Genomic DNA, 13,937 nt, shown 5'->3' on the forward strand with positions numbered 1-13,937 from the left:
TTGAAATATATCAGTCTGTGTGTAATGAATGAATATAATATACAAGTTTCACTTTTTGAATGGAATTAGTGAAATAAATCAACTTTTTGATGATATTCTAATTATATGACCAGCACCGGTATATTAGGTAATGTATTAATTCTTATTAATTCTGTTGTAAATCATTTGATAAACTTGTATTTTAGATTACATTTTATATTGAAATACTGTATTGTAAGTTACATTATTGCTTATTTAGTTTAAGTACTGGTAAATGCTGATTGTATTGTATAAGTGGCATTTTTACATTTATTTTATTGAGCTAGTTTCATTCAATACTGAACTTTATTCTAAAGCTTCTGCTTGTTTTTATGTGCAGATGTTTTGTTGAAATCACAACACTCACTGGATACAAGACGGATACATAGAGGCAAAACAAGTGGAAAGGTCTCAGAGAAGAGGACAACCCTCATGTGTGTGCTCATCTCAGAAAGTTGATGGACTTTCAGTATGTATTTATTAAATTGTCTTTTGCAGGAATATTCTAAATTTAATATAACATAAGCTCAAACAACAGAATTTGTGGTATAATGTTGATTCCAGCATTTTATTTTAATCCTTTAACCAAAATTATACAAATTCTGTTGATTGATCTTAATTTTTTTATAGAAAGTAAATGTTCTACTCAGAATAAGACTTATTTTTTGTGATATAACAGTTATTTGTAGTTATTTTGTGATGCTATGTTATTTTTATGATAAGATTTTAACTGTTGAAAGACTGACATTTTTATTTTTACATTTACATTTACATTTAGTCATTTTGCAGACGCTTTTATCCAAAGCGACTTACAATTTGGGGAACACATGAAGCGATTCATCTTGAAGAGGCAATCCGACAAAGGAAGTGCTTGTAACACCAAGTCTCAGGCATTGTTTAAATAAGTACAAGCTAGCAAGGGAAGGAATAAGTAAGGAGAAAGATTTATTTATTTATTTTTATTATTATTTTTTTTTTTATGTGTAGGTTGAAGTCAAGTAGTGTCAAAAGAGATGAGTTTTCAGCTGTTGCTTGAAGATTGACAGGGATCCAGTACTCCGAATATGGGTGGGAAGATCATTCCACCAGCCAGGAATGGTGAACGAGAATGTTCTGGAGAGTGATTTTGAGCCTCTTTGTGATGGTACCACGAGGCGTCGCTCACTAGCAGATCTCAGACTTCTGGAGGGGATGTAGATTCTTAATAGTGAGTGCATGTAGGCGGGTGCTGAGCCTGTGGTTGTTCTATGAGCAAGCATCAGTGTCTTGAACTTGATGCGAGCTGCGATTGGTAGCCAATGCAATGAGATAAAGAGAGGTGTAACATGGGCTCTTTTGGGTTCCTTGAAGACCAGTCGTGCCGCCGCATTCTGAATCATTTGTAGAGGTTTGACTGTGTTTGATGGAAGTCCAGCCAGAAGAGCATTGCAGTAGTCCAGCCTAGAAATGACAAGGGCCTGGACAAGAAGTTGTGCAGCATGCTCCGTCAGAAAGGGCCTGATCTTTCTGATGTTGTGTAGTGCAAACCTGCAAGATCGAGCAGTCTTTGCAATGTGGTCTTTGAAGGTCAGCTGGTCATCAAAGATTACACCAAGATTTCTGACCGAAGTTGATGGGGTAATTGTTGATGAACCTAACTGGATCGTGATGTCATGCTGTAGAGTTGGAGCGGCAGGAAAGACAAGAAGCTCAGTCTTTGCCAGGTTGAGCTGGAGGTGATGTTCTTTCATCCATGCCGAGATGTCTGCCAGGCAACCTGAGATCCTTGCAGCTACCGTTGGATCATCTGGTTGAAAAGAGAGATAGAGCTGTGTGTCATCAGCATAGAGTGGAATGCCATCCTCCACAAAAGAGGACAACAACCCGTCCAGCTCCTCTAGGAAGGTGGCTAGAATTTGTCCAGGGGGACGGTAGATTACCACAATCTGGAGTTTTATCGGAGCTGATACAGTAATGGCATGACATTCAAATGAGTTGTAATTGCAAAGGGTAGAGTGGGTTGAGTATTTCCAATTGTGTGAAACGAGCAGGCCAGTACCCCCACCCCGACCAACTTGACGCGAAGTATGAGAGAAAGAGAAATTAGTAGAGAGAGCAGCTGGGGTTGCTGAGTCTTCTGGACGAATCCAGGTCTCAGTCAAGCCCAAGATGCTGAGAGTGGATTTTAAAGAAAAGGCAGAAATGAAGTCAGCTTTGTTGACGGCTGACTGACAATTCCAGAGACCCACAGAGAAAGCCAGAGGTGTAGTGGAAGATGTAGAGATAGGGCGTGGGTTAGCAGTATTACGTTGCCGTCTGCAGTGATGTTAGAGCGTGGCTGAGAGAGAACCGGAATGTTTTGGAGACACATGATAGAGGTAGAAGGAAAGAGGATAGGAGAGCAGAGTGAGGAAGGAAAAAGATACTTAAGCGTGTAGCTCGGTGTCGTTGCTCGGTTCAAGTCGCACAGGAAAAAGTTGCAGGTCTTTACACTCCTCGGTCTTCACACGAGGAGGCTGAACACGACGGTTGAACGCTTCCGCAGACGCTTCGCGTCAGCGCACACACCTCAAACAAATACACAGTCTAGAGTGGAAAAAGCTGTGGTCGCTTAATTAGCACAACCACCAGCCAATCGCAGGGCAATGGCTCAAATCGAAACTAACACTTCGCACTTAAGTGCAGGAAAGGAGTTTAAGCTAAAGGGCAGTTATTATAATGATCAGTAAGTGCAATCAAAAATATAAACCACAACGAAAAAGCAGAATAGAAATAGGTAGGAAACGAACTATTCTTTCCTAGCAGCAAGGAATTAATTTAAACAACAGAGCTAAGAATGAGTATTAAAACACTTACGCACTGCCGTCTGTCTCTTCTGGTGACTAATCGCCTTCTCCCGGGGTCTAACAGTGCCCGAACAGTTTAAATGTTCTTTTTTACCAGTAAAAGCCTTGCAATGTCTTTCTGCCAATAAATTAATATTAATTAATAAATATTTATTTGCAACATCTTTGACTTGGTTTTTATTCATTTGTAAATGTATTAAGATAGTTCTCATTATAATTCATTTAAATCAGTATTTTAAAGTTTACTGTTAAAATTATTCTTTGCAGCATTTTCATTGTTAAATTATTACAACATCATCTTGGATTTAGGGGTATTTACAGGATTTTATTGGCAACTTTTGTTGCCATGTAAATACTGTACTTTAGTGAGATTACAAAATATTGCTGTAAAATATATTTACAGGATTTTATTGGCAACTTTTGTTCCCAGGTAAATACTGTACTTTCGTGAGATTACAAAATATTGCTGTAATATAAACTACAAGTTTAATTCAATGTTACTGTAAAAAATACTACAAATTACTGTATTTCACATACAGCAATTAACTGTGATTTGCTTTGCAGTATTATACTGTAATCCATTTTACAGCAATTAACATCATTTTTACAAGATTTTATTGGCAACTTTTTTGCCAGTAACATCCTGTAAATTCTACGGTACATTTTTTACAGTGACTTAAACAAAAATGGTGCTATATAGCACTAAAAGTGGTTCTTTGGCTTGTAATCATAGGGGAACCACTTTTGGTGCTGTACAGCACCAAATCTTGGTGCTTCAGTGGTTCTTTAGCAGTTCTTCACCTGTTCTTTGGCATGACTGAGGGGCTATATAGCACCGCTACCATATACAGGACCTGTTAAGCTCCTGTATGGTTCTCCAGCGGTTCTTCAGTGGTTTTTGGGATGATTAAGGTGCTATATAGCATCACTGCCGTACAAAGAACCTGTTAAGCCCCTATAAAGGTTCTTTACGAGCCAAAGAACCACTGTTGGTGCTGTTTAGCACCATTTTTGTTGAAGAAATACAATGCAATATGGCACCTCTTATGGGTCTACATAGCACCATTTGACAAAGGTGCTGCATAGCACCTTTAAAGATGTATGCTATATAGCACCAAAAGTGGTTCCCCTATGATTACGAGCCAAGAACCACTTTTAGTGCTATCTGGCACTATTTGTTTTAGAGTGTATGTCATATTTTCAAGTATACACTACTTCTGTACAAAACGTAGTGAGAAGTAATCATTATAGCAGAGTTCACAGTGATTAACTCAACTTCAGGCATTAATGGCATATCAAGCTCAACAGTAACATTTCATTTGCATATAATTGTCACTTTAGTGCCGAAATGCATGTTTAACAAAAAATGGGTGCATACCCACTCTAGGGCATTATGTACTTACTTTCTTGATCTTTGCAAATTGTAATATTGTGTTTTACCCTGAAGTGCACCATCTGCAAGAAAAGTCTCCCTGGAGCTTAAGTGCCTTGTGTAACTCCCAATTATGTTCAGCAACAGTTTTGTTGGCAGGCCAAATTCTTTACAGTCTACTAACACCTGCTACTCCTACTTCCGTACATTCACACTTTCATTTGCCTTTTTTGTCTGTTTATTTCGACGTGTGTTTGTTTGTGTGTGATGGAGACAGAGAGAGAGAGAGAGTGATTAATTGGTGTAGAAGCCCCACAGTTTCTGCTGCAATTTGGCAAATTGTAATTATAATGTTCTGGTTTTAGAAATCTATAAAGATGTATCCAGTTGTCCTAGACTTAAAAAAATGAAAAATGCTGAAGGTGTTATATAGCTCCCATCTTATGTAACATCAGAATATGACACTGTCGTGTTAGACTATGACAGAGATTACTGGGTTGTGACATTTTTGCATTAGTCATGCATTTCAGCTCAAAACATTGCTGAAAATATGCTGCTGGTGATTAGATAGATAACTGGATGTATGACAGAAAAACATTTATTTTTTCTCTAGCCAGAATTTATTTCAAATACATGCTAAATAGAAGTTGAAAATTGGCGCAGCTTAAGGAAATGTATATTTTTTAACTGAAAATATATTACATTATATATATTATAAAATGTACTTTACGAGGGAAGAAAATGCATTTTGTTAAAATTAATTTTGGGTAAATGGAATATATACACATAGAAGACAATATAAATGTATTAAGATATACATTATATGGACAAAAGTATTTTGACACCCGACCAGTACACCAACAGCAACTTCAATGAAGTCGCATTCTGAAAATTGTAACGGGAGGAAGAATCACACGACAAGGTTGGCTCGATAAATGCCCCGAAGGGTGCGTTTATTGTGCAAGATTGTGGGTGAGTGTGTCCTGGGTGTGCCAAACTGTGCTCGGTAACTGCTCTCTGTAAGAAAGACGACAGGTTTGTTAGCAGATTGTCTTCTGGAGACATGTCTCACCAGTGTGTGTGACTCGGCGGCCTTTAAAGCTGGCGCTTGATTGGGCTCAGCTGTGACCGGCCAGCCCGTGCTGATGGCGTGCAGGTGTTCCTCCTTCGTTTCCAGGGCGATGCTGACGAGAGCTCGGGACACACGTCACAAAATATAGACATTAATATGTAGTTGATTCCTCCAGCTATAACCGCTTCTGGCAAGGTTTTCCACAAGATTTTGTAATGTTTCTGTGAGAATTTGCCCATTCATTCAGTAGAGCGTTTGTGTGGTCAAGCACTGATGTTGGACAAGAATGCCTGGCTCACGATCTCTGTTCCAGTTCATCCTACGCGTGTTCAGTGGGGTTGAGGTTAGGGCTTTGTGCAGTCCAGTCAAGTTCTTCTACACCAAACTCATCCAACCATGTCTTTAGCCTCCTGAGACCCGGAGTCCTCTGTAGAGGACATTATATTTGAGTGAATTTCTCGGAGACTCTACATGCTATGACTGGATTTCCTATGCAGAGCACATTCAGGGCTTTTTAGAGATACCAAATGTTTGTAAGTTTCACAATGACCACTCTCTCTCCTTGGCCTTCAAAATGGCTGACATTAATTTAGTGATCAAATGTAACACTCTTGGGAATATGATCATATTTTGTAATTATCATTTAAATCTAATTTTTAAACTGTTTGTCATAAATCAACCTGGTGATCTTAAAATGGAAGCGGGTGAAGAATAGTGCCCAGCGTGCTTGTCGTGGGTTGAGTCTCTTAGCCTCTCTAAGATATTGCAGGTTCTTATGATCTGTAAGAACGGTGAATGGGTGTTTGGCTCCCTCAAGCCAGTGTCTCCACTCCTCGAGGGCCAGCTTAATAGCTAGGAGTTCCCGGTTGCCGATGTCATAGTTACGTTCCGCCGGGCTGAGTTTACAGGAGAAGAAGAAGGCGCATGGATGGATTCCCCTGCTGCTGAGAAAGAATGGCTCCTACACCCGTGATGGAAGCATCTACTTCCACAATGAAGGCTTTCTCTGGATCAGGATGCACGAGGATGGGAGCTTGTGTGAAAGACGTCTTTAACTTCTCGAAAGCTTCATTGGCGGCTATGGACCAGGACAGAGACTTGGGCTTGTTGCGGAGTAAGTTCGTGAGTGGATTGGTAAGGGTGCTGTAGTTCTGTATGAAGCGGCAGTAGAAGTTGGAGAATCCCAGGAAGCGTTGGAGTTCTTTGATGGTTGTGGGTTGTGGCCAGGTCTTAATGGCCTCCACCTTCCCCTCGTCCATCCGAATGCCACTTCTGTCAATATGATATCCCAGGAATTGTACGTATGGTTGATGAAATGAGCATTTCTCAGCTTTGAGGAAGAGGTGGAACTGCCACAGACGTTGAAAGACCTCCGCAACGTGGTGGCGATGTTCGGCCAGGCTCCGAGAGTAGATGAGGATATCATCGATGTATACCAAGACGAAGCGATGGAGGTACTCTCGGAGCACCTCGTGCATGAAGTCCTGAAATACGGAGGGGGCGTTGACTAGGCCATAACCAAATATTCGTAGTGGCCAGTAGGGGTCACAAAGGCAGTCTTCCATTCGTCCCCGTCACGTATTCGGATGAGGTTGTACACGCTGCAGAGGTTCAGCTTGGTGAAGATAGTGGCACCACAGAGATGTTCCAGAGCTGCAGGGACGAGAGGAAGTGGATAGCGGAATTTCACTGTAATATTGTTAAGTGACCGGTAATCGATACAGGGCCGCAAGCCTCCGTCCTTCTTGGCCACAAAAAAGAAACTTGAAGCAGCAGGGGAGGTAGAAGGGCGGATGTAACCCTGTTGGAGAGCCTCTTCTATATACTCCTCCATGGCCTTTTGCTCTGGGAGTGACAGGGGATAGATGTTCCCTTTGGGCACTGGCTCACCCGGCAGCAGATCTATCGCGCAGTCCCATGGCCGGTGTGGAGGTAGTTGAGAGGCCTTCTTCGGGCAAAAGACATCTCTGAAGTGGGAGTAGTCCTTGGGAATATCCACAGATTGCTGGTCTACAGGACTCTCGATGGACGTGGCATTGAGAGAGAGGATAGGTTTGGTTGGCGGAGATGGTCGAGGCAGACGTGGGAAGCAATCTGGGAAGCACTGGTTGCCCCACTTCAGGACGTCTCCTGTATGCCAGGCTAGTTGAGGTTCATGTACTGCGAACCACGGACGGCCAAGAAAGATGTCAATGTTGGCCTCCTCCAGAACCAGAAGTTGAATGTTCTCCTAGTGTAAATGGCTCACGCGTAGATCTATGGGACCAGCAAGGTACCTGACCTTATGACGACTGAGAGACTTTCCAGTTATGGATTGGATTTGGTAGGTCTTTGGGTTGATTGCTGCAGGGATCTTGAGCTGGCGGCAGAGACTCCTAGATATGAAGTTCCCGGCTGACCCCGAGTCGAGGAGGGCATGAACTGGAAGAGAGATATGGGGAGTAATCAGCGTTACCATAATAGTGAGTGGAGACATGTTCTGGGGAACAGGTTGGATGGAACTCACCAATAGTCGAGGTGAACGAGTGGGACATGAAGAAATCACATGCCCTCCGCCGCCACAGTATAAACACAATCCCTTAGATAGTCCCCTCTGCCGCTCAGCGGGTGCCAACCGCATAGCCTCAGTCTGCATGGGTTCTGATTCTGGTTCTGGAGGGAACGGGGTCTCTGGGTGACAGTATTAAGGAGTGCAACGGTTCCAAGAGGTTTGTTCGTCGAAGCATGATTGCATGCGAGAGGAGCAACGAATGGAATGTTGGATCATATTCTCCAATCCAAAGCGGTAAGTAGTGATAAATGAGAGTTCATTCCAACCGCTGGCAGAAGCGAGCGTTCGGAACCTCAAAGCATACTACCTGATAGGCTGAGACCCCTGCCGGAGGTGATAAAGCTGATCACTTGCGGTGGGATCACCGTGTGGCTGTCCAAAGACTTCTCTGAAATGAGAAACAAAGTTATCGAATGATTGGGTAATATTACCGGCTTGAGCCCAGATCGTCTCCGCCCACTGCAATGCTTTGCCAGAAAGGAGGGAAATGAGGAAGGAGATTTTAGATCTTTCCGTGGTATAGAGATGAGGGTGATTCTCTATATAGAGTGAGCATTGTAGGAGAAAACCGTTGCACTCCTCCGCCACGCCGGAGAATGGCGCTGATCTGGCCATGAGACTGGCTATCAACGGCGAAGAAGGACTGGCGATGGTGGATACGGAAGTGGTGGCTGGTGCTGGTGGAGGTGTAGCAGTGAGGACACGTCGTAGATTGTCCACGAGTTCCTGGAATGGATCCGGCCGACTCATTCTGAATCACTCTGTTTGGTCCGATCTTCTGTTACGGGAAGTAGACCAGACACAGAGGATGTGAAATAACACAGTGATGTTTATTAGAATTCAGCAGTCGGGTATGCAGGGGAGAATGGTGAGTAAGTATCTGAAGTACTTAGAGCGATAAAGGATATACTGATGATCGTCTCTTTGCCAGGAACTCGTGAATGACGTGGTGAAGCACACACCTCGGGTCGACACCGAAGACGAGCTGGGGTGACGGATGAGGGCAGAGGACCAACGAGGAACAGGAACAGGCGGTAAGTACTCTTGAGGTAAGTATCCGTGTAGAGTAGGTGTGAGTCCACTTCGTGTAAACGAGATCGGACAACTGACTGATGTGAGGTGTGTGCTTAAGTAGGGCTGGCATGATTGAGTGTTGATGAGTTGCAGGTGGTTTGAGTTAAAACTCAGGTGACAGTGACTGCTGTGAGAGATTGGTGGTGGAGCCTGGCTGATCTGTGACAATTACACTTCTTTTATCATTACATGTTGCCCCAAGAACACATTAATATGCAAATTAGATACAGTGAATAGATACATTGTATATAATGGGAAAACCTTCACTCTTAAAAATAAAGGTGCTTCACGATGCCATAGAATAACCTTTTTGTCTAAATGGTTCCATAAAGAACCTTTAACATCTGAAGAAAGGTTATTTGTGGCAAAAGAAGGTTCTTCAGATTATAAAAAGGTAAGAAAGAGATGGTTCTTTTAAGAACCTTTGACTGAATGGTTCTTTGTGGAACCAAAAAATGGTTCTTCTATGGCATCGCTGTGAAGAACCTTCTAAGCACCTTTATTTTTAAGAGTGTTCTTATGGCCGTTTTACGCACAAACTGCATAAAGCAAAATGGTATATCAAATCATTCTATTATATCTTTCATAACATAGTTGAGAATCATCTTTATACAAAGTTTGGCATAAAAAATACTGAAAACAATTATTGGTGATTAAATAAATATATTGTTTTTGTCTATGCATGTTCATTCATGTCTTTTTATTTATTTATTTTTTTTAAATTGAGTGTCCTCTACAAAAGACTTGGCATAATGTATTAATAAAATATAAATATCATTTTTCAAAATTGTTATTTTTCAGTTTTTGTCTTATGCTCTAAACAATGTAATGACATGAAAAAATACTAAATTCACAAACTTTTTTTTTTTTCGGGTCTCAGGAGGTTAGGGACCTTGCTTTGTGTACTGTGCCACACTCATGCTGGAATAAAAATGGGCCTTCGCCAAACTGTTCTTACAAAGTTGGAAGCACAGAGTTGTCCAAAATGTCTTTGGTATGCTGAAGCAGACTTCCCTTCACTGAAAGAAAGGGACCTAGCTCAGCTCCTGAGACCAGCTCCTCCACCAAACTTTACAATTGGCACAATTCAGCAAGTAACGTTCTCTTGGCATCTGCCAAACCCAGACTGCCAAACAGAGAAGTGTGATTCATCACTCCACAGAAGAGGTTTCCACTGCTCCAGAGTCCAGTGGTGGCGTGCTTTATACCACTCCATCTAACGCTTGCATTGTACTTGTATGCAGCTGCTCGGCCATGGAAACTCATTCCATGAAGCTCCTGCTGCACAGTTTTTGTGCTGATATTAATGCCATTGGAAGTTGGTAGCTCTTCAGCTATGGAATGAGCAGAGCATTGGTGACTTTTATGCACCATGAGCCTCAGCACTTGTAACCCCACTCTGTGACTTTACTTGGTCTTCCTCTTTGTAGCTGAGTTGTTTTTTTCCTAAATGCTTCCACTTTCCAATAATACTTGAATATGGAGTATGTAGCAGGGATGGAATTTCACAAACTGCAAAGGTGGAATCATTTGACAGTGCCACAATTCACAGTTCAGTTCTGAAACTGAAAATGACTTTAGTTTTAACCTTCATATACCAAAATACATTTTATACCTCAAGTGAGAAAATACATTTTCAATCTTACAGTAGCCTACATTTAAGCTAAATGCAAATTTGGAATAACCTAAAAGTGTGTTTTTTGTTTTTGTTTTTTTTATGTGACATGTGAATGTATTATCTTGGATTGAAATATATGGAGGACAAAATATACGAAGAGTTCATTTGCAAAAGCAGATAACTCTGTATTTAACCATTTTCAAAAATCTTATTTTTTCATTGTGCTTTCCAATTAATCTCAATCAAACTGCAGTTGGGTTATTTTGATTAGGTTAAAAAATTACTAGAAATACAGCTAACTAATTCAATAAAACACAATAAATCATGATAACATAACAACAACAACAACAAAAAAACACATGATTTTTTAACATTTAAAAAAAAATTGGAATTATCTGTTTTTGCAAATAAACTCTTAATATTTTAAAATGATTTTAAAAATCAAAAGTTGCTGCCTTAAATTTTAAAATATAATCAACTTGGCTGTATATAAATTACATTTAACTGACTTATAAACATGAGTTGAATCTTGTATAATTTATTTTTAAAAATTGATCATTGCTTAATTTGTTTGGATGGGTTAAAGTAATATAAAAACATATGTTGTCATGAATTATTGGTCATACCATTTTTTTACAGTGTAGACTAATTCTCTCGCATGTGCTTTTTTCATTGCTCTTTTTGTCTTTGCTGTTCACAGTAAAGGCCAAAGGAGGGAACAGCAAAGTGTTTTACAAAATAGATGGCTCTTTAGCTATTTTGACTGTTTCTGCTTAACGCTATGTCTTGTGTCACTCTGAGCAGTGTCATCATGCAAGATGGATAGTGTGTCTATGCAACTAACCCACTGAGACTGCTGTTCCACCTGCAAACAAGAACTGACTGTAATGTTCTTCTGGTTCCTTGGCAGAGAGTGCAAGTGACGTCACGGGGGCTGACAGTGCATGTGATGTCCCAGAGGACAGAGAGTGCATGTAACATAGTGTGTATGAGGCTGACTGCAGATCCTCAGCCACATGTCTATCTAAGAGTCCAGACATGCTATTAGTGGAAGCAGTGCAAATTGATTCACTGACTCGTTACTGCACAGAGAATTCTCCTGAAGACTTTTAATTATGGTTTGAGAAACACCTCTGGTCTTTTTAGTCTTTGGTCAATATACAGCAGCACCTAACAAACAAACAGCATTTACTTTATAGGCTGTTTTGGCAACTGCACCTTACTGCTAGTAGTATTGCTGCAAGATACAGTATCTCACAGAAGTGAGTACACCCCTCACATTTTTGTAAATATTTTATTATATCTTTTCATGTGACAACACTGAAGAAATGACACTTTGCTACAATGTAAAGTAGTGAGTGTACAGCTTGTATAACAGTGTAAATTTGCTGTCCCTTCGAAATAACTCAACACACAGTCATTAATGTCTAAACCGCTGGCCACAAAAGTGAGTACACTCCTAAGTGAAAATGTCTAAATTGGGCCAAAGTGTCAATATTTTGTGTGGCCACCATTATTTTCCAGCACTGCCTTAACCCTCTTGGGCATGGAGTTCACCAGAGCTTCACAGGTTGCCACTGGAGTCCTCTTCCACTCCTCCATGACGACATCACGGAGCTGGTGGATGTTAGAGACCTTGCGCTCCTCCACCTTCCGTTTGAGGATGCCCCACAGATGCTCAATAGGGTTTAGTTCTGGAGACATGCTTGGCCAGTCCATCACCTTTACCCTCAGCTTCTTTAGCAAGTGTTTGGGGTCGTTATCATGTTGGAATACTGCCCTGCAGCCCAGTCTCTGAAGGGAGGGGATCATGCTCTGCTTCAGTATGTCACAGTACATGTTGGCATTCATGGTTCCCTCAATGAACTGTAGCTCCCCAGTGCCGGCAGCACTCATGCAGCCCCAGACCATGACACTCCCACCACCATGCTTGACTGTAGGCAAGACACACTTGTCTTTGTACTCCTCACCTGGTTGCCGCCACAAACACTTGACACCATCTGAACCAAATAAGTTTATCTTGGACTCATCAGACCACAGGATTGCGGGCTTTCTTGTGCATCATCTTTAGAAGAAGCTTCCTTCTGGGACGACAGCCATGCAGACCAATTTGATGCAGTGTGCGGCGTATGGTCTGAGCACTGACAGGCTGACCCCCACGCCTTCAACCTCTGCAGCAATGCTGGCAGCACTTATACGTCTATATCCCAAACACAACCTCTGGATATGACGCTGAGCACGTGCACTCAACTTCTTTGGTCGACCATGGCGAGGCCTGTTCTGAGTGGAACCTGTCCTGTTAAACCGCTGTATGGTCTTGGCCACCGTGCTGGAGCTCAGTTTCAGGGTCTTGGCAATCTTCTTATAGCCTACGCCAACTTTATGTAGAGCAACAATAATTTTTTTCAGATCCTCAGAGAGTTCTTTGCCATGAGGTGCCATATTGAACTTCCAGTGACCAGTATGAGAGAGTGAGAGCGATAAGACCAAATTTAACACACCTGCTCCCCATTCACACCTAAGACCTTGTAACACTAACGAGTCACATGACACCGGGGAGAGAAAATGGCTAATTGGGCCCAATTTGGACATTTTCACTTAGGGGTGTATTCACTTTTGCGGCCAGTGGTTTAGACATTAATGGCTGTGTGTTGAGTTATTTCGAGGGGACAGCAAATTTACAAAATTATACAAGCTGTACACTCACTACTTTACATTGTAGCAAAGTGTCACTTCTTCAGTGTTGTCACATGAAAAGATATAATAAAATATTTACAAAAATGTGAGGGGTGTACTCACTTCTGTGAGATACTGTATATGCATACTATGTGAAATTTTTTTTTTTTTTTTGAGAAACTTAGAATTACTGTATGTCACATGCTCACCAATGGATCCTCTGCAGTGAATGGCTGCCATCAGAATGAGAATCCACAAGCTGTGTGGGGTTGGCATCATTTTCTTTAAATCATCACTTCTGGACAAAATACTGAAAAAGTCATCGTGTCTGAATCAGGAAAGAAATATGCACAGATCAAGCACCATTTACAAGGGAAAACAGTCAACTGTTCCGAACAAACATGTCAGTGGATTTTAATGTGAGAGGACAACATGGGATGGACTTTACTGGAGGAAGGGTTATTATGGATTATGGACTCGTATTTTGGCCATTAGTGATGGTTTACAGTTAAAGCGGCTTAATCATGGATTTGTTTTCAGCTGTGATGTTTTTGTTGGTTTTTTTCCAGCTGTTTGGACCCAGTCACTACAGAGCATCCATTGGTGAGCAACTGATGTAATGCTAAATTTCTCCACATCTGTTGAATACATAAATTCATCTACATCTTAGATGGCCTAAAGGGTGAGTAATAAATTATCAGCAAATTTTCATTCAAGTGAACTATTCCTTT

This window comes from Onychostoma macrolepis, chromosome 08 (assembly GCF_012432095.1).
Source record: "Onychostoma macrolepis isolate SWU-2019 chromosome 08, ASM1243209v1, whole genome shotgun sequence".
NCBI lineage: Eukaryota > Metazoa > Chordata > Actinopteri > Cypriniformes > Cyprinidae > Onychostoma > Onychostoma macrolepis.